Below are 25555 nucleotides of genomic sequence, written 5' to 3' on the forward strand. Positions count from 1 at the left end.
AGTGAAGCGCGGTCGATCGTACGCGTCGTGCAGATAACTGACTGCCTGCCCGGCTTTAAGACCTAGCCGGGATCATAGGGGGAAGAGAGAGGTGGGTTGTCGGGCCTCCCTTCCCCCGTTTTCCTCCTCTAGTCTACGCCTTGTCGCGGCGAGGGGGCTTGAGTGCACCGATGAAGACTTCGAGCTATGCCGGCAGTGGTTAAGAGCCACTTCAAGGGTTTCCGAAGCCGGACAGGTCGGAGTGGAGGTGCCAGACCGAGTAGACAAAACTGCAAACACAAATCCGCGGCAATGCGGTCACGAGAATTCGACTTTCTTTCAGCGAGAGAAATGTCTGGAGAAACTTTCGCAGCGCCATCTGTTGAACAGAATCGATCGCGCGAACGAAATCGCCCCCCCCCCCCCGAGTCGAAAACGCTGGATTCTACCAGCTCGTACCTGATATGACTTTGACGTATCAAGAGTAGCAAAGAGCTCTTTTGGGAGAATACCGACCGATGCGACAACTATCGATCGACGTTATCGAAAAGAATTTCCCATCACCCGTGGACATAGTTTTTTTTTTTTATTATTTACTCTCTCTCCCAAGATTCGTCACTACCATCGTTGCTGAGGAGAACCCGTGTTCGTCTGGCGATGTTTACGTGACACTTGGTCTCTTGTTATTTTTTAGAAAATTGCAGTCGGCTTACATCAATCGTAAGGAGACATTTTTCCCTGCTTTCGCGACTGGCGAATAAATATTTCGTACGAGCAGTTCGAAAATACATATTCACCCTCCAACTCCCTTTTCAAAAACTTCTATACCAACGTGCTTGCTGTTTTTCTCTGCGCGAGTTCTTTCCGAACGAGATTTGTGCGCACGGAAGGCGAGCAGAACATTCCTTAACTTGCCATTAGGGGAGGGGGATACCCGTCGTAGTTTTTTTTCCACGAAAAAATTCGCCATTTCCAGGAAAACGTTTCAAAATTTTCTACGAACTGACTGGAATATTCCACGAAATAATTGGAATATTTGCGTACGGAACGCGCGCGCGAGCAGAACATTCCTCAGCTCTCCATTAGGGGAGGGGGATACCCGTCGTAGTGTTTTTCTTTTTTTTTCCACGAAAAAATTCGCCATTTCCAAGAAAACGTTTCAAAATTTTCCACGAAATCACTGGATTATTCCACGAAATAATTGGAATATTTTCCTCGACGCTAGGGTATATAAGGAATGCGAGAGGCTCACTCTTTCTCGGCTTTCGCCTTTCTGTCTCTCTGCGTGTTTTTCTCGGATATACGGAATCGCGGGCCGGCTCTTTTAATTTGTGTGCATCGTTATTTGTACGCCTCGTATTAACGTGTCGTGATGTATCTCTTCGGTTTTTTCGTGGCATTCGTATCTTGCTTCTGGTGGTTCTGGAAGCGGAACTCTGCTCCGGCTGTTGTTCCGAAGATGAACCGCCGCCGTCAGTCGGAGGGGCGTAGGTTGTTACCTCTCGTCTCGAATGGATCTGCTGAACTCGACCTGTCACTCGTGCCGTCGCTCACCTATTCGGATTTTCTCGCCGATCTTCTGGTAGGGGCGCACGTTCCAGGGAGGGTTAGCGATGTCTACCGTTACGATGTCGAGGACCGTATCGAGCCTTCACCCGAACTTGCACTGGTGCCTTGGCCTGCTTTTTCGACCTCTGACTGTTTCGTTTTCGAACGAACGCTCGCGATCGAAAATGCAGTCCTCAGCATCGACGAGAACCGGGTGAAGGGCGAGGAACGGGATCGTCGTGCGATCGAGCCTTCTCTTGCTTTGGTACCGTGGCCTCTCCCTTCATCTGCTGATCGATCGCTCAACTCAACGTTCGTGATCGAGAAGACAGATGTTATGAACGCTACTTTCGTGGTGGAGAGAACGGCTAAGGACAAGAAGAAGGGCGACGAACGGAAAATGCTCTCGCGCAAGCCTCGTCCGGTTAACGGTGCACGCTCGAAAATCCCCACCCCAGCGGGTAGGAGGCCCGAGCGCCCGGTAGCCAAGAGGGTCGAGAGCAAGTCTCGTAAATGTCCTCCCCGCCAGCAGCCTCGGAAGAAAACTTACATCGAGTCTTTCGAGGACGTGAACGCCAAGTCCGCGTTGCTGGCCAGGCTGGATGCCGAGGGTAGCGGAAAAGACGTCGCTGAAGAGATCTCGGACGGATCCTACCTCGAATACTACGCTGATTTGTTGGCAAGAGTCAGAGCCTCTAGGACTGACTAAGTGAAGCGCGGTCGATCGTACGCGTCGTGCAGATAACTGACTGCCTGCCCGGCTTTAAGTCCTAGCCGGGATCATAGGGGGAAGAGAGAGGTGGGTTGTCGGGCCTCCCTTCCCCCGTTTTCCTCCTCTAGTCTACGCCTTGTCGCGGCGAGGGGGCTTGAGTGCACCGATGAAGACTTCGAGCTATGCCGGCAGTGGTTAAGAGCCACTTCAAGGGTTTCCCAAGCCGGACAGGTCGGAGTGGAGGTGCCAGACCGAGTAGACAAAACTGCAAACACAAATCCGCGGCAATGCGGTCACGAGAATTCGACTTTCTTTCAGCGAGAGAAATGTCTGGAGAAACTTTCGCAGCGCCATCTGTTGAACAGAATCGATCGCGCGAACGAAATCGGCCCCCCCCCCCCCGAGTCGAAAACGCTGGATTCTACCAGCTCGTACCTGATATGACTTTGACGTATCAAGAGTAGCAAAGAGCTCTTTTGGGAGAATACCGACCGATGCGACAACTATCGATCGACGTTATCGAAAAGAATTTCCCATCACCCGTGGACATAGTTTTTTTTTTTTTTTAATTTACTCTCTCTCCCAAGATTCGTCACTACCATCTTTGCTGAGGAGAACCCGTGTTCGTCTGGGGATGTTTACGTGACACTTGGTCTCTTGTTATTTTTGAGAAAATTGCAGTCGGCTTACATCAATCGTAAGGAGACATTTTTCCCTGCTTTCGCGACTGGCGAATAAATATTTCGTACGAGCAGTTCGAAAATACATATTCACCCTCCAACTCCCTTTTCAAAAACTTCTATACCAACGTGCTTGCTGTTTTTCTCTGCGCGAGTTCTTTCCGAACGAGATTTGTGCGCACGGAAGGCGAGCAGAACATTCCTTAACTTGCCATTAGGGGAGGGGGATACCCGTCGTAGTTTTTTTTCCACGAAAAAATTCGCCATTTCCAGGAAAATGTTTCAAAATTTTCTACGAACTGACTGGAATATTCCACGAAATAATTGGAATATTTGCGTACGGAACGCGCGCGCGAGCAGAACATTCCTCAGCTCTCCATTAGGGGAGGGTGATACCCGTCGTAGTGTTTTTCTTTTTTTTCCACGAAAAAATTCGCCATTTCCAAGAAAACGTTTCAAAATTTTCCACGAAATCACTGGATTATTCCACGAAATAATTGGAATATTTTCCTCGACGCTAGGGTATATAAGGAATGCGAGAGGCTCACTCTTTCTCGGCTTTCGCCTTTCTGTCTCTCTGCGTGTTTTTCTCGGATATACGGAATCGCGGGCCGGCTCTTTTAATTTGTGTGCATCGTTATTTGTACGCCTCGTATTAACGTGTCGTGATGTATCTCTTCGGTTTTTTCGTGGCATTCGTATCTTGCTTCTGGTGGTTCTGGAAGCGGAACTCTGCTCCGGCTGTTGTTCCGAAGATGAACCGCCGCCGTCAGTCGGAGGGGCGTAGGTTGTTACCTCTCGTCTCGAATGGATCTGCTGAACTCGACCTGTCACTCGTGCCGTCGCTCACCTATTCGGATTTTCTCGCCGATCTTCTGGTAGGGGCGCACGTTCCAGGGAGGGTTAGCGATGTCTACCGTTACGATGTCGAGGACCGTATCGAGCCTTCACCCGAACTTGCACTGGGGCCTTGGCCTGCTTTTTCGACCTCTGACTGTTTCGTTTTCGAACGAACGCTCGCGATCGAAAATGCAGTCCTCAGCATCGACGAGAACCGGGTGAAGGGCGAGGAACGGGATCGTCGTGCGATCGAGCCTTCTCTTGCTTTGGTACCGTGGCCTCTCCCTTCATCTGCTGATCGATCGCTCAACTCAACGTTCGTGATCGAGAAGACAGATGTTATGAACGCTACTTTCGTGGTGGAGAGAACGGCTAAGGACAAGAAGAAGGGCGACGAACGGAAAATGCTCTCGCGCAAGCCTCGTCCGGTTAACGGTGCACGCTCGAAAATCCCCACCCCAGCGGGTAGGAGGCCCGGTAGCCAAGAGGGTCGAGAGCAAGTCTCGTAAATGTCCTCCCCGCCAGCAGCCTCGGAAGAAAACTTACATCGAGTCTTTCGAGGACGTGAACGCCAAGTCCGCGTTGCTGGCCAGGCTGGATGCCGAGGGTAGCGGAAAAGACGTCGCTGAAGAGATCTCGGACGGATCCTACCTCGAATACTACGCTGATTTGTTGGCAAGAGTCAGAGCCTCTAGGACTGACTAAGTGAAGCGCGGTCGATCGTACGCGTCGTGCAGATAACTGACTGCCTGCCCGGCTTTAAGACCTAGCCGGGATCATAGGGGGAAGAGAGAGGTGGGTTGTCGGGCCTCCCTTCCCCCGTTTTCCTCCTCTAGTCTACGCCTTGTCGCGGCGAGGGGGCTTGAGTGCACCGATGAAGACTTCGAGCTATGCCGGCAGTGGTTAAGAGCCACTTCAAGGGTTTCCCAAGCCGGACAGGTCGGAGTGGAGGTGCCAGACCGAGTAGACAAAACTGCAAACACAAATCCGCGGCAATGCGGTCACGAGAATTCGACTTTCTTTCAGCGAGAGAAATGTCTGGAGAAACTTTCGCAGCGCCATCTGTTGAACAGAATCGATCGCGCGAACGAAATCGGCCCCCCCCCCGAGTCGAAAACGCTGGATTCTACCAGCTCGTACCTGATATGACTTTGACGTATCAAGAGTAGCAAAGAGCTCTTTTGGGAGAATACCGACCGATGCGACAACTATCGATCGACGTTATCGAAAAGAATTTCCCATCACCCGTGGACATAGTTTTTTTTTTTTTTTATTTACTCTCTCTCCCAAGATTCGTCACTACCATCGTTGCTGAGGAGAACCCGTGTTCGTCTGGGGATGTTTACGTGACACTTGGTCTCTTGTTATTTTTGAGAAAATTGCAGTCGGCTTACATCAATCGTAAGGAGACATTTTTCCCTGCTTTCGCGACTGGCGAATAAATATTTCGTACGAGCAGTTCGAAAATACATATTCACCCTCCAACTCCCTTTTCAAAAACTTCTATACCAACGTGCTTGCTGTTTTTCTCTGCGCGAGTTCTTTCCGAACGAGATTTGTGCGCACGGAAGGCGAGCAGAACATTCCTTAACTTGCCATTAGGGGAGGGGGATACCCGTCGTACTTTTTTTTCCACGAAAAAATTCGCCATTTCCAGGAAAACGTTTCAAAATTTTCTACGAACTGACTGGAATATTCCACGAAATAATTGGAATATTTGCGTACGGAACGCGCGCGCGAGCAGAACATTCCTCAGCTCTCCATTAGGGGAGGGGGATACCCGTCGTAGTGTTTTTCTTTTTTTTTCCACGAAAAAATTCGCCATTTCCAAGAAAACGTTTCAAAATTTTCCACGAAATCACTGGATTATTCCACGAAATAATTGGAATATTTTCCTCGACGCTAGGGTATATAAGGAATGCGAGAGGCTCACTCTTCCTCGGCTTTCACCTTTCTGTCTCTCTGCGTGTTTTTCTCGGATATACGGAATCGCGGGCCGGCTCTTTTAATTTGTGTGCATCGTTATTTGTACGCCTCGTATTAACGTGTCGTGATGTATCTGTTCGGTTTTTTCGTAGCATTCGTATCTTGCTTCTGGTGGTTCTGGAAGCGGAACTCTGCTCCGGCTGTTGTTCCGAAGACGAACCGCCGCCGTCAGTCGGAGGGGCGTAGGTTGTTACCTCTCGTCTCGAATGGATCTGCTGAACTCGACCTGTCACTCGTGCCGTCGCTCACCTATTCGGATTTTCTCGCCGATCTTCTGGTAGGGGCGCACGTTCCAGGGAGGGTTAGCGATGTCTACCGTTACGATGTCGAGGACCGTATCGAGCCTTCACCCGAACTTGCACTGGTGCCTTGGCCTGCTTTTTCGACCTCTGACTGTTTCGTTTTCGAACGAACGCTCGCGATCGAAAATGCAGTCCTCAGCATCGACGAGAACCGGGTGAAGGGCGAGGAACGGGATCGTCGTGCGATCGAGCCTTCTCTTGCTTTGGTACCGTGGCCTCTCCCTTCATCTGCTGATCGATCGCTCAACTCAACGTTCGTGATCGAGAAGACAGATGTTATGAACGCTACTTTCGTGGTGGAGAGAACGGCTAAGGACAAGAAGAAGGGCGACGAACGGAAAATGCTCTCGCGCAAGCCTCGTCCGGTTAACGGTGCACGCTCGAAAATCCCCACCCCAGCGGGTAGGAGGCCCGAGCGCCCGGTAGCCAAGAGGGTCGAGAGCAAGTCCCGTAAATGTCCTCCCCGCCAGCAGCCTCGGAAGAAAACTTACATCGAGTCTTTCGAGGACGTGAACGCCAAGTCCGCGTTGCTGGCCAGGCTGGATGCCGAGGGTAGCGGAAAAGACGTCGCTGAAGAGATCTCGGACGGATCCTACCTCGAATACTACGCTGATTTGTTGGCAAGAGTCAGAGCCTCTAGGACTGACTAAGTGAAGCGCGGTCGATCGTACGCGTCGTGCAGATAACTGACTGCCTGCCCGGCTTTAAGACCTAGCCGGGATCATAGGGGGAAGAGAGAGGTGGGTTGTCGGGCCTCCCTTCCCCCGTTTTCCTCCTCTAGTCTACGCCTTGTCGCGGCGAGGGGGCTTGAGTGCACCGATGAAGACTTCGAGCTATGCCGGCAGTGGTTAAGAGCCACTTCAAGGGTTTCCCAAGCCGGACAGGTCGGAGTGGAGGTGCCAGACCGAGTAGACAAAACTGCAAACACAAATCCGCGGCAATGCGGTCACGAGAATTCGACTTTCTTTCAGCGAGAGAAATGTCTGGAGAAACTTTCGCAGCGCTATCTGTTGAACAGAATCGATCGCGCGAACGAAATCGGCCCCCCCCCCCCCGAGTCGAAAACGCTGGATTCTACCAGCTCGTACCTGATATGACTTTGACGTATCAAGAGTAGCAAAGAGCTCTTTTGGGAGAATACCGACCGATGCGACAACTATCGATCGACGTTATCGAAAAGAATTTCCCATCACCCGTGGACATAGTTTTTTTTTTTTTTAATTTACTCTCTCTCCCAAGATTCGTCACTACCATCTTTGCTGAGGAGAACCCGTGTTCGTCTGGGGATGTTTACGTGACACTTGGTCTCTTGTTATTTTTGAGAAAATTGCAGTCGGCTTACATCAATCGTAAGGAGACATTTTTCCCTGCTTTCGCGACTGGCGAATAAATATTTCGTACGAGCAGTTCGAAAATACATATTCACCCTCCAACTCCCTTTTCAAAAACTTCTATACCAACGTGCTTGCTGTTTTTCTCTGCGCGAGTTCTTTCCGAACGAGATTTGTGCGCACGGAAGGCGAGCAGAACATTCCTTAACTTGCCATTAGGGGAGGGGGATACCCGTCGTACTTTTTTTTCCACGAAAAAATTCGCCATTTCCAGGAAAACGTTTCAAAATTTTCTACGAACTCACTGGAATATTCCACGAAATAATTGGAATATTTGCGTACGGAACGCGCGCGCGAGCAGAACATTCCTCAGCTCTCCATTAGGGGAGGGGGATACCCGTCGTAGTGTTTTTCTTTTTTTTTCCACGAAAAAATTCGCCATTTCCAAGAAAACGTTTCAAAATTTTCCACGAAATCACTGGATTATTCCACGAAATAATTGGAATATTTTCCTCGACGCTAGGGTATATAAGGAATGCGAGAGGCTCACTCTTCCTCGGCTTTCACCTTTCTGTCTCTCTGCGTGTTTTTCTCGGATATACGGAATCGCGGGCCGGCTCTTTTAATTTGTGTGCATCGTTATTTGTACGCCTCGTATTAACGTGTCGTGATGTATCTGTTCGGTTTTTTCGTAGCATTCGTATCTTGCTTCTGGTGGTTCTGGAAGCGGAACTCTGCTCCGGCTGTTGTTCCGAAGACGAACCGCCGCCGTCAGTCGGAGGGGCGTAGGTTGTTACCTCTCGTCTCGAATGGATCTGCTGAACTCGACCTGTCACTCGTGCCGTCGCTCACCTATTCGGATTTTCTCGCCGATCTTCTGGTAGGGGCGCACGTTCCAGGGAGGGTTAGCGATGTCTACCGTTACGATGTCGAGGACCGTATCGAGCCTTCACCCGAACTTGCACTGGTGCCTTGGCCTGCTTTTTCGACCTCTGACTGTTTCGTTTTCGAACGAACGCTCGCGATCGAAAATGCAGTCCTCAGCATCGACGAGAACCGGGTGAAGGGCGAGGAACGGGATCGTCGTGCGATCGAGCCTTCTCTTGCTTTGGTACCGTGGCCTCTCCCTTCATCTGCTGATCGATCGCTCAACTCAACGTTCGTGATCGAGAAGACAGATGTTATGAACGCTACTTTCGTGGTGGAGAGAACGGCTAAGGACAAGAAGAAGGGCGACGAACGGAAAATGCTCTCGCGCAAGCCTCGTCCGGTTAACGGTGCACGCTCGAAAATCCCCACCCCAGCGGGTAGGAGGCCCGAGCGCCCGGTAGCCAAGAGGGTCGAGAGCAAGTCCCGTAAATATCCTCCCCGCCAGCAGCCTCGGAAGAAAACTTACATCGAGTCTTTCGAGGACGTGAACGCCAAGTCCGCGTTGCTGGCCAGGCTGGATGCCGAGGGTAGCGGAAAAGACGTCGCTGAAGAGATCTCGGACGGATCCTACCTCGAATACTACGCTGATTTGTTGGCAAGAGTCAGAGCCTCTAGGACTGACTAAGTGAAGCGCGGTCGATCGTACGCGTCGTGCAGATAACTGACTGCCTGCCCGGCTTTAAGACCTAGCCGGGATCATAGGGGGAAGAGAGAGGTGGGTTGTCGGGCCTCCCTTCCCCCGTTTTCCTCCTCTAGTCTACGCCTTGTCGCGGCGAGGGGGCTTGAGTGCACCGATGAAGACTTCGAGCTATGCCGGCAGTGGTTAAGAGCCACTTCAAGGGTTTCCCAAGCCGGACAGGTCGGAGTGGAGGTGCCAGACCGAGTAGACAAAACTGCAAACACAAATCCGCGGCAATGCGGTCACGAGAATTCGACTTTCTTTCAGCGAGAGAAATGTCTGGAGAAACTTTCGCAGCGCCATCTGTTGAACAGAATCGATCGCGCGAACGAAATCGGCCCCCCCCCCCCGAGTCGAAAACGCTGGATTCTACCAGCTCGTACCTGATATGACTTTGACGTATCAAGAGTAGCAAAGAGCTCTTTTGGGAGAATACCGACCGATGCGACAACTATCGATCGACGTTATCGAAAAGAATTTCCCATCACCCGTGGACATAGTTTTTTTTTTTTTTTATTTACTCTCTCTCCCAAGATTCGTCACTACCATCGTTGCTGAGGAGAACCCGTGTTCGTCTGGCGATGTTTACGTGACACTTGGTCTCTTGTTATTTTTGAGAAAATTGCAGTCGGCTTACATCAATCGTAAGGAGACATTTTTCCCTGCTTTCGCGACTGGCGAATAAATATTTCGTACGAGCAGTTCGAAAATACATATTCACCCTCCAACTCCCTTTTCAAAAACTTCTATACCAACGTGCTTGCTGTTTTTCTCTGCGCGAGTTCTTTCCGAACGAGATTTGTGCGCACGGAAGGCGAGCAGAACATTCCTTAACTTGCCATTAGGGGAGGGGGATACCCGTCGTACTTTTTTTTCCACGAAAAAATTCGCCATTTCCAGGAAAACGTTTCAAAATTTTCTACGAACTGACTGGAATATTCCACGAAATAATTGGAATATTTGCGTACGGAACGCGCGCGCGAGCAGAACATTCCTCAGCTCTCCATTAGGGGAGGGGGATACCCGTCGTAGTGTTTTTCTTTTTTTTTCCACGAAAAAATTCGCCATTTCCAAGAAAACGTTTCAAAATTTTCCACGAAATCACTGGATTATTCCACGAAATAATTGGAATATTTTCCTCGACGCTAGGGTATATAAGGAATGCGAGAGGCTCACTCTTTCTCGGCTTTCGCCTTTCTGTCTCTCTGCGTGTTTTTCTCGGATATACGGAATCGCGGGCCGGCTCTTTTAATTTGTGTGCATCGTTATTTGTACGCCTCGTATTAACGTGTCGTGATGTATCTCTTCGGTTTTTTCGTGGCATTCGTATCTTGCTTCTGGTGGTTCTGGAAGCGGAACTCTGCTCCGGCTGTTGTTCCGAAGATGAACCGCCGCCGTCAGTCGGAGGGGCGTAGGTTGTTACCTCTCGTCTCGAATGGATCTGCTGAACTCGACCTGTCACTCGTGCCGTCGCTCACCTATTCGGATTTTCTCGCCGATCTTCTGGTAGGGGCGCACGTTCCAGGGAGGGTTAGCGATGTCTACCGTTACGATGTCGAGGACCGTATCGAGCCTTCACCCGAACTTGCACTGGTGCCTTGGCCTGCTTTTTCGACCTCTGACTGTTTCGTTTTCGAACGAACGCTCGCGATCGAAAATGCAGTCCTCAGCATCGACGAGAACCGGGTGAAGGGCGAGGAACGGGATCGTCGTGCGATCGAGCCTTCTCTTGCTTTGGTACCGTGGCCTCTCCCTTCATCTGCTGATCGATCGCTCAACTCAACGTTCGTGATCGAGAAGACAGATGTTATGAACGCTACTTTCGTGGTGGAGAGAACGGCTAAGGACAAGAAGAAGGGCGACGAACGGAAAATGCTCTCGCGCAAGCCTCGTCCGGTTAACGGTGCACGCTCGAAAATCCCCACCCCAGCGGGTAGGAGGCCCGAGCGCCCGGTAGCCAAGAGGGTCGAGAGCAAGTCTCGTAAATGTCCTCCCCGCCAGCAGCCTCGGAAGAAATCTTACATCGAGTCTTTCGAGGACGTGAACGCCAAGTCCGCGTTGCTGGCCAGGCTGGATGCCGAGGGTAGCGGAAAAGACGTCGCTGAAGAGATCTCGGACGGATCCTACCTCGAATACTACGCTGATTTGTTGGCAAGAGTCAGAGCCTCTAGGACTGACTAAGTGAAGCGCGGTCGATCGTACGCGTCGTGCAGATAACTGACTGCCTGCCCGGCTTTAAGACCTAGCCGGGATCATAGGGGGAAGAGAGAGGTGGGTTGTCGGGCCTCCCTTCCCCCGTTTTCCTCCTCTAGTCTACGCCTTGTCGCGGCGAGGGGGCTTGAGTGCACCGATGAAGACTTCGAGCTATGCCGGCAGTGGTTAAGAGCCACTTCAAGGGTTTCCCAAGCCGGACAGGTCGGAGTGGAGGTGCCAGACCGAGTAGACAAAACTGCAAACACAAATCCGCGGCAATGCGGTCACGAGAATTCGACTTTCTTTCAGCGAGAGAAATGTCTGGAGAAACTTTCGCAGCGCCATCTGTTGAACAGAATCGATCGCGCGAACGAAATCGGCCCCCCCCCCCGAGTCGAAAACGCTGGATTCTACCAGCTCGTACCTGATATGACTTTGACGTATCAAGAGTAGCAAAGAGCTCTTTTGGGAGAATACCGACCGATGCGACAACTATCGATCGACGTTATCGAAAAGAATTTCCCATCACCCTTTGACATAGTTTTTTTTTTTTTTATTTACTCTCTCTCCCAAGATTCGTCACTACCATCGTTGCTGAGGAGAACCCGTGTTCGTCTGGGGATGTTTACGTGACACTTGGTCTCTTGTTATTTTTGAGAAAATTGCAGTCGGCTTACATCAATCGTAAGGAGACATTTTTCCCTGCTTTCGCGACTGGCGAATAAATATTTCGTACGAGCAGTTCGAAAATACATATTCACCCTCCAACTCCCTTTTCAAAAACTTCTATACCAACGTGCTTGCTGTTTTCCTCTGCGCGAGTTCTTTCCGAACGAGATTTGTGCGCACGGAAGGCGAGCAGAACATTCCTTAACTTGTCATTAGGGGAGGGGGATACCCGTCGTACTTTTTTTTCCACGAAAAAATTCGCCATTTCCAGGAAAACGTTTCAAAATTTTCTACGAACTGACTGGAATATTCCACGAAATAATTGGAATATTTGCGTACGGAACGCGCGCGCGAGCAGAACATTCCTCAGCTCTCCATTAGGGGAGGGGGATACCCGTCGTAGTGTTTTTCTTTTTTTTTCCACGAAAAAATTCGCCATTTCCAAGAAAACGTTTCAAAATTTTCCACGAAATCACTGGATTATTCCACGAAATAATTGGAATATTTTCCTCGACGCTAGGGTATATAAGGAATGCGAGAGGCTCACTCTTTCTCGGCTTTCGCCTTTCTGTCTCTCTGCGTGTTTTTCTCGGATATACGGAATCGCGGGCCGGCTCTTTTAATTTGTGTGCATCGTTATTTGTACGCCTCGTATTAACGTGTCGTGATGTATCTCTTCGGTTTTTTCGTGGCATTCGTATCTTGCTTCTGGTGGTTCTGGAAGCGGAACTCTGCTCCGGCTGTTGTTCCGAAGATGAACCGCCGCCGTCAGTCGGAGGGGCGTAGGTTGTTACCTCTCGTCTCGAATGGATCTGCTGAACTCGACCTGTCACTCGTGCCGTCGCTCACCTATTCGGATTTTCTCGCCGATCTTCTGGTAGGGGCGCACGTTCCAGGGAGGGTTAGCGATGTCTACCGTTACGATGTCGAGGACCGTATCGAGCCTTCACCCGAACTTGCACTGGTGCCTTGGCCTGCTTTTTCGACCTCTGACTGTTTCGTTTTCGAACGAACGCTCGCGATCGAAAATGCAGTCCTCAGCATCGACGAGAACCGGGTGAAGGGCGAGGAACGGGATCGTCGTGCGATCGAGCCTTCTCTTGCTTTGGTACCGTGGCCTCTCCCTTCATCTGCTGATCGATCGCTCAACTCAACGTTCGTGATCGAGAAGACAGATGTTATGAACGCTACTTTCGTGGTGGAGAGAACGGCTAAGGACAAGAAGAAGGGCGACGAACGGAAAATGCTCTCGCGCAAGCCTCGTCCGGTTAACGGTGCACGCTCGAAAATCCCCACCCCAGCGGGTAGGAGGCCCGAGCGCCCGGTAGCCAAGAGGGTCGAGAGCAAGTCTCGTAAATGTCCTCCCCGCCAGCAGCCTCGGAAGAAAACTTACATCGAGTCTTTCGAGGACGTGAACGCCAAGTCCGCGTTGCTGGCCAGGCTGGATGCCGAGGGTAGCGGAAAAGACGTCGCTGAAGAGATCTCGGACGGATCCTACCTCGAATACTACGCTGATTTGTTGGCAAGAGTCAGAGCCTCTAGGACTGACTAAGTGAAGCGCGGTCGATCGTACGCGTCGTGCAGATAACTGACTGCCTGCCCGGCTTTAAGACCTAGCCGGGATCATAGGGGGAAGAGAGAGGTGGGTTGTCGGGCCTCCCTTCCCCCGTTTTCCTCCTCTAGTCTACGCCTTGTCGCGGCGAGGGGGCTTGAGTGCACCGATGAAGACTTCGAGCTATGCCGGCAGTGGTTAAGAGCCACTTCAAGGGTTTCCCAAGCCGGACAGGTCGGAGTGGAGGTGCCAGACCGAGTAGACAAAACTGCAAACACAAATCCGCGGCAATGCGGTCACGAGAATTCGACTTTCTTTCAGCGAGAGAAATGTCTGGAGAAACTTTCGCAGCGCCATCTGTTGAACAGAATCGATCGCGCGAACGAAATCGGCCCCCCCCCCCCGAGTCGAAAACGCTGGATTCTACCAGCTCGTACCTGATATGACTTTGACGTATCAAGAGTAGCAAAGAGCTCTTTTGGGAGAATACCGACCGATGCGACAACTATCGATCGACGTTATCGAAAAGAATTTCCCATCACCCTTTGACATAGTTTTTTTTTTTTTTATTTACTCTCTCTCCCAAGATTCGTCACTACCATCGTTGCTGAGGAGAACCCGTGTTCGTCTGGGGATGTTTACGTGACACTTGGTCTCTTGTTATTTTTGAGAAAATTGCAGTCGGCTTACATCAATCGTAAGGAGACATTTTTCCCTGCTTTCGCGACTGGCGAATAAATATTTCGTACGAGCAGTTCGAAAATACATATTCACCCTCCAACTCCCTTTTCAAAAACTTCTATACCAACGTGCTTGCTGTTTTCCTCTGCGCGAGTTCTTTCCGAACGAGATTTGTGCGCACGGAAGGCGAGCAGAACATTCCTTAACTTGTCATTAGGGGAGGGGGATACCCGTCGTACTTTTTTTTCCACGAAAAAATTCGCCATTTCCAGGAAAACGTTTCAAAATTTTCTACGAACTGACTGGAATATTCCACGAAATAATTGGAATATTTGCGTACGGAACGCGCGCGCGAGCAGAACATTCCTCAGCTCTCCATTAGGGGAGGGGGATACCCGTCGTAGTGTTTTTCTTTTTTTTTCCACGAAAAAATTCGCCATTTCCAAGAAAACGTTTCAAAATTTTCCACGAAATCACTGGATTATTCCACGAAATAATTGGAATATTTTCCTCGACGCTAGGGTATATAAGGAATGCGAGAGGCTCACTCTTTCTCGGCTTTCGCCTTTCTGTCTCTCTGCGTGTTTTTCTCGGATATACGGAATCGCGGGCCGGCTCTTTTAATTTGTGTGCATCGTTATTTGTACGCCTCGTATTAACGTGTCGTGATGTATCTCTTCGGTTTTTTCGTGGCATTCGTATCTTGCTTCTGGTGGTTCTGGAAGCGGAACTCTGCTCCGGCTGTTGTTCCGAAGATGAACCGCCGCCGTCAGTCGGAGGGGCGTAGGTTGTTACCTCTCGTCTCGAATGGATCTGCTGAACTCGACCTGTCACTCGTGCCGTCGCTCACCTATTCGGATTTTCTCGCCGATCTTCTGGTAGGGGCGCACGTTCCAGGGAGGGTTAGCGATGTCTACCGTTACGATGTCGAGGACCGTATCGAGCCTTCACCCGAACTTGCACTGGTGCCTTGGCCTGCTTTTTCGACCTCTGACTGTTTCGTTTTCGAACGAACGCTCGCGATCGAAAATGCAGTCCTCAGCATCGACGAGAACCGGGTGAAGGGCGAGGAACGGGATCGTCGTGCGATCGAGCCTTCTCTTGCTTTGGTACCGTGGCCTCTCCCTTCATCTGCTGATCGATCGCTCAACTCAACGTTCGTGATCGAGAAGACAGATGTTATGAACGCTACTTTCGTGGTGGAGAGAACGGCTAAGGACAAGAAGAAGGGCGACGAACGGAAAATGCTCTCGCGCAAGCCTCGTCCGGTTAACGGTGCACGCTCGAAAATCCCCACCCCAGCGGGTAGGAGGCCCGAGCGCCCGGTAGCCAAGAGGGTCGAGAGCAAGTCTCGTAAATGTCCTCCCCGCCAGCAGCCTCGGAAGAAAACTTACATCGAGTCTTTCGAGGACGTGAACGCCAAGTCCGCGTTGCTGGCCAGGCTGGATGCCGAGGGTAGCGGAAAAGACGTCGCTGAAGAGATCTCGGACGGATCCTACCTCGAATACTACGCTGATTTGTTGGCAAGAGTCAGAGCCTCTAGGACTGACTAAGTGAAGCGCGGTCGATCGTACGCGTCGTGCAGATAACTGACTGCCTGCCCGGCTTTAAGTCCTAGCCGGGATCATAGGGGGAAGAGAGAGGTGGGTTGTCGGGCCTCCCTTCCCCCGTTTTCCTCCTCTAGTCTACGCCTTGTCGCGGCGAGGGGGCTTGAGTGCACCGATGAAGACTTCGAGCTATGCCGGCAGTGGTTAAGAGCCACTTCAAGGGTTTCCCAAGCCGGACAGGTCGGAGTGGAGGTGCCAGACCGAGTAGACAAAACTGCAAACACAAATCCGCGGCAATGCGGTCACGAGAATTCGACTTTCTTTCAGCGAGAGAAATGTCTGGAGAAACTTTCGCAGCGCCATCTGTTGAACAGAATCGATCGCGCGAACGAAATCGGCCCCCCCCCCGAGTCGAAAACGCTGGATTCTACCAGCTCGTACCTGATATGACTTTGACGTATCAAGAGTAGCAAAGAGCTCTTTTGGGAGAATACCGACCGATGCGACAACTATCGATCGACGTTATCGAAAAGAATTTCCCATCACCCGTGGACATAGTTTTTTTTTTTTTTATTTACTCTCTCTCCCAAGATTCGTCACTACCATCGTTGCTGAGGAGAACCCGTGTTCGTCTGGGGATGTTTACGTGACACTTGGTCTCTTGTTATTTTTGAGAAAATTGCAGTCGGCTTACATCAATCGTAAGGAGACATTTTTCCCTGCTTTCGCGACTGGCGAATAAATATTTCGTACGAGCAGTTCGAAAATACATATTCACCCTCCAACTCCCTTTTCAAAAACTTCTATACCAACGTGCTTGCTGTTTTCCTCTGCGCGAGTTCTTTCCGAACGAGATTTGTGCGCACGGAAGGCGAGCAGAACATTCCTTAACTTGCCATTAGGGGAGGGGGATACCCGTCGTACTTTTTTTTCCACGAAAAAATTCGCCATTTCCAGGAAAACGTTTCAAAATTTTCTACGAACTGACTGGAATATTCCACGAAATAATTGGAATATTTGCGTACGGAACGCGCGCGCGAGCAGAACATTCCTCAGCTCTCCATTAGGGGATGGGGATACCCGTCGTAGTGTTTTTCTTTTTTTTTCCACGAAAAAATTCGCCATTTCCAAGAAAACGTTTCAAAATTTTCCACGAAATCACTGGATTATTCCACGAAATAATTGGAATATTTTCCTCGACGCTAGGGTATATAAGGAATGCGAGAGGCTCACTCTTTCTCGGCTTTCGCCTTTCTGTCTCTCTGCGTGTTTTTCTCGGATATACGGAATCGCGGGCCGGCTCTTTTAATTTGTGTGCATCGTTATTTGTACGCCTCGTATTAACGTGTCGTGATGTATCTCTTCGGTTTTTTCGTGGCATTCGTATCTTGCTTCTGGTGGTTCTGGAAGCGGAACTCTGCTCCGGCTGTTGTTCCGAAGATGAACCGCCGCCGTCAGTCGGAGGGGCGTAGGTTGTTACCTCTCGTCTCGAATGGATCTGCTGAACTCGACCTGTCACTCGTGCCGTCGCTCACCTATTCGGATTTTCTCGCCGATCTTCTGGTAGGGGCGCACGTTCCAGGGAGGGTTAGCGATGTCTACCGTTACGATGTCGAGGACCGTATCGAGCCTTCACCCGAACTTGCACTGGTGCCTTGGCCTGCTTTTTCGACCTCTGACTGTTTCGTTTTCGAACGAACGCTCGCGATCGAAAATGCAGTCCTCAGCATCGACGAGAACCGGGTGAAGGGCGAGGAACGGGATCGTCGTGCGATCGAGCCTTCTCTTGCTTTGGTACCGTGGCCTCTCCCTTCATCTGCTGATCGATCGCTCAACTCAACGTTCGTGATCGAGAAGACAGATGTTATGAACGCTACTTTCGTGGTGGAGAGAACGGCTAAGGACAAGAAGAAGGGCGACGAACGGAAAATGCTCTCGCGCAAGCCTCGTCCGGTTAACGGTGCACGCTCGAAAATCCCCACCCCAGCGGGTAGGAGGCCCGAGCGCCCGGTAGCCAAGAGGGTCGAGAGCAAGTCTCGTAAATGTCCTCCCCGCCAGCAGCCTCGGAAGAAAACTTACATCGAGTCTTTCGAGGACGTGAACGCCAAGTCCGCGTTGCTGGCCAGGCTGGATGCCGAGGGTAGCGGAAAAGACGTCGCTGAAGAGATCTCGGACGGATCCTACCTCGAATACTACGCTGATTTGTTGGCAAGAGTCAGAGCCTCTAGGACTGACTAAGTGAAGCGCGGTCGATCGTACGCGTCGTGCAGATAACTGACTGCCTGCCCGGCTTTAAGTCCTAGCCGGGATCATAGGGGGAAGAGAGAGGTGGGTTGTCGGGCCTCCCTTCCCCCGTTTTCCTCCTCTAGTCTACGCCTTGTCGCGGCGAGGGGGCTTGAGTGCACCGATGAAGACTTCGAGCTATGCCGGCAGTGGTTAAGAGCCACTTCAAGGGTTTCCCAAGCCGGACAGGTCGGAGTGGAGGTGCCAGACCGAGTAGACAAAACTGCAAACACAAATCCGCGGCAATGCGGTCACGAGAATTCGACTTTCTTTCAGCGAGAGAAATGTCTGGAGAAACTTTCGCAGCGCCATCTGTTGAACAGAATCGATCGCGCGAACGAAATCGGCCCCCCCCCCGAGTCGAAAACGCTGGATTCTACCAGCTCGTACCTGATATGACTTTGACGTATCAAGAGTAGCAAAGAGCTCTTTTGGGAGAATACCGACCGATGCGACAACTATCGATCGACGTTATCGAAAAGAATTTCCCATCACCCGTGGACATAGTTTTTTTTTTTTTTTATTTACTCTCTCTCCCAAGATTCGTCACTACCATCGTTGCTGAGGAGAACCCGTGTTCGTCTGGGGATGTTTACGTGACACTTGGTCTCTTGTTATTTTTGAGAAAATTGCAGTCGGCTTACATCAATCGTAAGGAGACATTTTTCCCTGCTTTCGCGACTGGCGAATAAATATTTCGTACGAGCAGTTCGAAAATACATATTCACCCTCCAACTCCCTTTTCAAAAACTTCTATACCAACGTGCTTGCTGTTTTCCTCTGCGCGAGTTCTTTCCGAACGAGATTTGTGCGCACGGAAGGCGAGCAGAACATTCCTTAACTTGCCATTAGGGGAGGGGGATACCCGTCGTACTTTTTTTTCCACGAAAAAATTCGCCATTTCCAGGAAAACGTTTCAAAATTTTCTACGAACTGACTGGAATATTCCACGAAATAATTGGAATATTTGCGTACGGAACGCGCGCGCGAGCAGAACATTCCTCAGCTCTCCATTAGGGGATGGGGATACCCGTCGTAGTGTTTTTCTTTTTTTTTCCACGAAAAAATTCGCCATTTCCAAGAAAACGTTTCAAAATTTTCCACGAAATCACTGGATTATTCCACGAAATAATTGGAATATTTTCCTCGACGCTAGGGTATATAAGGAATGCGAGAGGCTCACTCTTTCTCGGCTTTCGCCTTTCTGTCTCTCTGCGTGTTTTTCTCGGATATACGGAATCGCGGGCCGGCTCTTTTAATTTGTGTGCATCGTTATTTGTACGCCTCGTATTAACGTGTCGTGATGTATCTCTTCGGTTTTTTCGTGGCATTCGTATCTTGCTTCTGGTGGTTCTGGAAGCGGAACTCTGCTCCGGCTGTTGTTCCGAAGATGAACCGCCGCCGTCAGTCGGAGGGGCGTAGGTTGTTACCTCTCGTCTCGAATGGATCTGCTGAACTCGACCTGTCACTCGTGCCGTCGCTCACCTATTCGGATTTTCTCGCCGATCTTCTGGTAGGGGCGCACGTTCCAGGGAGGGTTAGCGATGTCTACCGTTACGATGTCGAGGACCGTATCGAGCCTTCACCCGAACTTGCACTGGTGCCTTGGCCTGCTTTTTCGACCTCTGACTGTTTCGTTTTCGAACGAACGCTCGCGATCGAAAATGCAGTCCTCAGCATCGACGAGAACCGGGTGAAGGGCGAGGAACGGGATCGTCGTGCGATCGAGCCTTCTCTTGCTTTGGTACCGTGGCCTCTCCCTTCATCTGCTGATCGATCGCTCAACTCAACGTTCGTGATCGAGAAGACAGATGTTATGAACGCTACTTTCGTGGTGGAGAGAACGGCTAAGGACAAGAAGAAGGGCGACGAACGGAAAATGCTCTCGCGCAAGCCTCGTCCGGTTAACGGTGCACGCTCGAAAATCCCCACCCCAGCGGGTAGGAGGCCCGAGCGCCCGGTAGCCAAGAGGGTCGAGAGCAAGTCTCGTAAATGTCCTCCCCGCCAGCAGCCTCGGAAGAAAACTTACATCGAGTCTTTCGAGGACGTGAACGCCAAGTCCGCGTTGCTGGCCAGGCTGGATGCCGAGGGTAGCGGAAAAGACGTCGCTGAAGAGATCTCGGACGGATCCTACCTCGAATACTACGCTGATTTGTTGGCAAGAGTCAGAGCCTCTAGGACTGACTAAGTGAAGCGCGGTCGATCGTACGCGTCGTGCAGATAACTGACTGCCTGCCCGGCTTTAAGACCTAGCCGGGATCATAGGGGGAAGAGAGAGGTGGGTTGTCGGGCCTCCCTTCCCCCGTTTTCCTCCTCTAGTCTACGCCTTGTCGCGGCGAGGGGGCTTGAGTGCACCGATGAAGACTTCGAGCTATGCCGGCAGTGGTTAAGAGCCACTTCAAGGGTTTCCCAAGCCGGACAGGTCGGAGTGGAGGTGCCAGACCGAGTAGACAAAACTGCAAACACAAATCCGCGGCAATGCGGTCACGAGAATTCGACTTTCTTTCAGCGAGAGAAATGTCTGGAGAAACTTCCGCAGCGCCATCTGTTGAACAGAATCGATCGCGCGAACGAAATCGGCCCCCCCCCGAGTCGAAAACGCTGGATTCTACCAGCTCGTACCTGATATGACTTTGACGTATCAAGAGTAGCAAAGAGCTCTTTTGGGAGAATACCGACCGATGCGACAACTATCGATCGACGTTATCGAAAAGAATTTCCCATCACCCGTGGACATAGTTTTTTTTTTTTTTATTTACTCTCTCTCCCAAGATTCGTCACTACCATCGTTGCTGAGGAGAACCCGTGTTCGTCTGGGGATGTTTACGTGACACTTGGTCTCTTGTTATTTTTGAGAAAATTGCAGTCGGCTTACATCAATCGTAAGGAGACATTTTTCCCTGCTTTCGCGACTGGCGAATAAATATTTCGTACGAGCAGTTCGAAAATACATATTCACCCTCCAACTCCCTTTTCAAAAACTTCTATACCAACGTGCTTGCTGTTTTTCTCTGCGCGAGTTCTTTCCGAACGAGATTTGTGCGCACGGAAGGCGAGCAGAACATTCCTTAACTTGCCATTAGGGGAGGGGGATACCCGTCGTAGTTTTTTTTCCACGAAAAAATTCGCCATTTCCAGGAAAACGTTTCAAAATTTTCTACGAACTGACTGGAATATTCCACGAAATAATTGGAATATTTGCGTACGGAACGCGCGCGCGAGCAGAACATTCCTCAGCTCTCCATTAGGGGAGGGGGATACCCGTCGTAGTGTTTTTCTTTTTTTTTCCACGAAAAAATTCGCCATTTCCAAGAAAACGTTTCAAAATTTTCCACGAAATCACTGGATTATTCCACGAAATAATTGGAATATTTTCCTCGACGCTAGGGTATATAAGGAATGCGAGAGGCTCACTCTTTCTCGGCTTTCGCCTTTCTGTCTCTCTGCGTGTTTTTCTCGGATATACGGAATCGCGGGCCGGCTCTTTTAATTTGTGTGCATCGTTATTTGTACGCCTCGTATTAACGTGTCGTGATGTATCTCTTCGGTTTTTTCGTGGCATTCGTATCTTGCTTCTGGTGGTTCTGGAAGCGGAACTCTGCTCCGGCTGTTGTTCCGAAGATGAACCGCCGCCGTCAGTCGGAGGGGCGTAGGTTGTTACCTCTCGTCTCGAATGGATCTGCTGAGCTCGACCTGTCACTCGTGCCGTCGCTCACCTATTCGGATTTTCTCGCCGATCTTCTGGTAGGGGCGCACGTTCCAGGGAGGGTTAGCGATGTCTACCGTTACGATGTCGAGGACCGTATCGAGCCTTCACCCGAACTTGCACTGGTGCCTTGGCCTGCTTTTTCGACCTCTGACTGTTTCGTTTTCGAACGAACGCTCGCGATCGAAAATGCAGTCCTCAGCATCGACGAGAACCGGGTGAAGGGCGAGGAACGGGATCGTCGTGCGATCGAGCCTTCTCTTGCTTTGGTACCGTGGCCTCTCCCTTCATCTGCTGATCGATCGCTCAACTCAACGTTCGTGATCGAGAAGACAGATGTTATGAACGCTACTTTCGTGGTGGAGAGAACGGCTAAGGACAAGAAGAAGGGCGACGAACGGAAAATGCTCTCGCGCAAGCCTCGTCCGGTTAACGGTGCACGCTCGAAAATCCCCACCCCAGCGGGTAGGAGGCCCGGTAGCCAAGAGGGTCGAGAGCAAGTCTCGTAAATGTCCTCCCCGCCAGCAGCCTCGGAAGAAAACTTACATCGAGTCTTTCGAGGACGTGAACGCCAAGTCCGCGTTGCTGGCCAGGCTGGATGCCGAGGGTAGCGGAAAAGACGTCGCTGAAGAGATCTCGGACGGATCCTACCTCGAATACTACGCTGATTTGTTGGCAAGAGTCAGAGCCTCTAGGACTGACTAAGTGAAGCGCGGTCGATCGTACGCGTCGTGCAGATAACTGACTGCCTGCCCGGCTTTAAGACCTAGCCGGGATCATAGGGGGAAGAGAGAGGTGGGTTGTCGGGCCTCCCTTCCCCCGTTTTCCTCCTCTAGTCTACGCCTTGTCGCGGCGAGGGGGCTTGAGTGCACCGATGAAGACTTCGAGCTATGCCGGCAGTGGTTAAGAGCCACTTCAAGGGTTTCCCAAGCCGGACAGGTCGGAGTGGAGGTGCCAGACCGAGTAGACAAAACTGCAAACACAAATCCGCGGCAATGCGGTCACGAGAATTCGACTTTCTTTCAGCGAGAGAAATGTCTGGAGAAACTTCCGCAGCGCCATCTGTTGAACAGAATCGATCGCGCGAACGAAATCGCCCCCCCCCCCGAGTCGAAAACGCTGGATTCTACCAGCTCGTACCTGATATGACTTTGACGTATCAAGAGTAGCAAAGAGCTCTTTTGGGAGAATACCGACCGATGCGACAACTATCGATCGACGTTATCGAAAAGAATTTCCCATCACCCGTGGACATAGTTTTTTTTTTTTTTATTTACTCTCTCTCCCAAGATTCGTCACTACCATCGTTGCTGAGGAGAACCCGTGTTCGTCTGGGGATGTTTACGTGACACTTGGTCTCTTGTTATTTTTGAGAAAATTGCAGTCGGCTTACATCAATCGTAAGGAGACATTTTTCCCTGCTTTCGCGACTGGCGAATAAATATTTCGTACGAGCAGTTCGAAAATACATATTCACCCTCCAACTCCCTTTTCAAAAACTTCTATACCAACGTGCTTGCTGTTTTTCTCTGCGCGAGTTCTTTCCGAACGAGATTTGTGCGCACGGAAGGCGAGCAGAACATTCCTTAACTTGCCATTAGGGGAGGGGGATACCCGTCGTACTTTTTTTTCCACGAAAAAATTCGCCATTTCCAGGAAAACGTTTCAAAATTTTCTACGAACTGACTGGAATATTCCACGAAATAATTGGAATATTTGCGTACGGAACGCGCGCGCGAGCAGAACATTCCTCAGCTCTCCATTAGGGGAGGGGGATACCCGTCGTAGTGTTTTTCTTTTTTTTTCCACGAAAAAATTCGCCATTTCCAAGAAAACGTTTCAAAATTTTCCACGAAATCACTGGATTATTCCACGAAATAATTGGAATATTTTCCTCGACGCTAGGGTATATAAGGAATGCGAGAGGCTCACTCTTTCTCGGCTTTCGCCTTTCTGTCTCTCTGCGTGTTTTTCTCGGATATACGGAATCGCGGGCCGGCTCTTTTAATTTGTGTGCATCGTTATTTGTACGCCTCGTATTAACGTGTCGTGATGTATCTCTTCGGTTTTTTCGTGGCATTCGTATCTTGCTTCTGGTGGTTCTGGAAGCGGAACTCTTCTCCGGCTGTTGTTCCGAAGATGAACCGCCGCCGTCAGTCGGAGGGGCGTAGGTTGTTACCTCTCGTCTCGAATGGATCTGCTGAGCTCGACCTGTCACTCGTGCCGTCGCTCACCTATTCGGATTTTCTCGCCGATCTTCTGGTAGGGGCGCACGTTCCAGGGAGGGTTAGCGATGTCTACCGTTACGATGTCGAGGACCGTATCGAGCCTTCACCCGAACTTGCACTGGTGCCTTGGCCTGCTTTTTCGACCTCTGACTGTTTCGTTTTCGAACGAACGCTCGCGATCGAAAATGCAGTCCTCAGCATCGACGAGAACCGGGTGAAGGGCGAGGAACGGGATCGTCGTGCGATCGAGCCTTCTCTTGCTTTGGTACCGTGGCCTCTCCCTTCATCTGCTGATCGATCGCTCAACTCAACGTTCGTGATCGAGAAGACAGATGTTATGAACGCTACTTTCGTGGTGGAGAGAACGGCTAAGGACAAGAAGAAGGGCGACGAACGGAAAATGCTCTCGCGCAAGCCTCGTCCGGTTAACGGTGCACGCTCGAAAATCCCCACCCCAGCGGGTAGGAGGCCCGGTAGCCAAGAGGGTCGAGAGCAAGTCTCGTAAATGTCCTCCCCGCCAGCAGCCTCGGAAGAAAACTTACATCGAGTCTTTCGAGGACGTGAACGCCAAGTCCGCGTTGCTGGCCAGGCTGGATGCCGAGGGTAGCGGAAAAGACGTCGCTGAAGAGATCTCGGACGGATCCTACCTCGAATACTACGCTGATTTGTTGGCAAGAGTCAGAGCCTCTAGGACTGACTAAGTGAAGCGCGGTCGATCGTACGCGTCGTGCAGATAACTGACTGCCTGCCCGGCTTTAAGACCTAGCCGGGATCATAGGGGGAAGAGAGAGGTGGGTTGTCGGGCCTCCCTTCCCCCGTTTTCCTCCTCTAGTCTACGCCTTGTCGCGGCGAGGGGGCTTGAGTGCACCGATGAAGACTTCGAGCTATGCCGGCAGTGGTTAAGAGCCACTTCAAGGGTTTCCCAAGCCGGACAGGTCGGAGTGGAGGTGCCAGACCGAGTAGACAAAACTGCAAACACAAATCCGCGGCAATGCGGTCACGAGAATTCGACTTTCTTTCAGCGAGAGAAATGTCTGGAGAAACTTTCGCAGCGCCATCTGTTGAACAGAATCGATCGCGCGAACGAAATCGGCCCCCCCCCCCGAGTCGAAAACGCTGGATTCTACCAGCTCGTACCTGATATGACTTTGACGTATCAAGAGTAGCAAAGAGCTCTTTTGGGAGAATACCGACCGATGCGACAACTATCGATCGACGTTATCGAAAAGAATTTCCCATCACCCGTGGACATAGTTTTTTTTTTTTTTTATTTACTCTCTCTCCCAAGATTCGTCACTACCATCGTTGCTGAGGAGAACCCGTGTTCGTCTGGGGATGTTTACGTGACACTTGGTCTCTTGTTATTTTTGAGAAAATTGCAGTCGGCTTACATCAATCGTAAGGAGACATTTTTCCCTGCTTTCGCGACTGGCGAATAAATATTTCGTACGAGCAGTTCGAAAATACATATTCACCCTCCAACTCCCTTTTCAAAAACTTCTATACCAACGTGCTTGCTGTTTTCCTCTGCGCGAGTTCTTTCCGAACGAGATTTGTGCGCACGGAAGGCGAGCAGAACATTCCTTAACTTGCCATTAGGGGAGGGGGATACCCGTCGTACTTTTTTTTCCACGAAAAAATTCGCCATTTCCAGGAAAACGTTTCAAAATTTTCTACGAACTGACTGGAATATTCCACGAAATAATTGG

This window comes from Pholcus phalangioides, unplaced genomic scaffold (genome assembly GCF_987345545.1).
Source record: "Pholcus phalangioides strain wild (caught in Gottingen) unplaced genomic scaffold, Ppha-v1.0 ptg000032l_1, whole genome shotgun sequence".
NCBI classification, from domain to species: Eukaryota; Metazoa; Arthropoda; class Arachnida; order Araneae; family Pholcidae; genus Pholcus; species Pholcus phalangioides.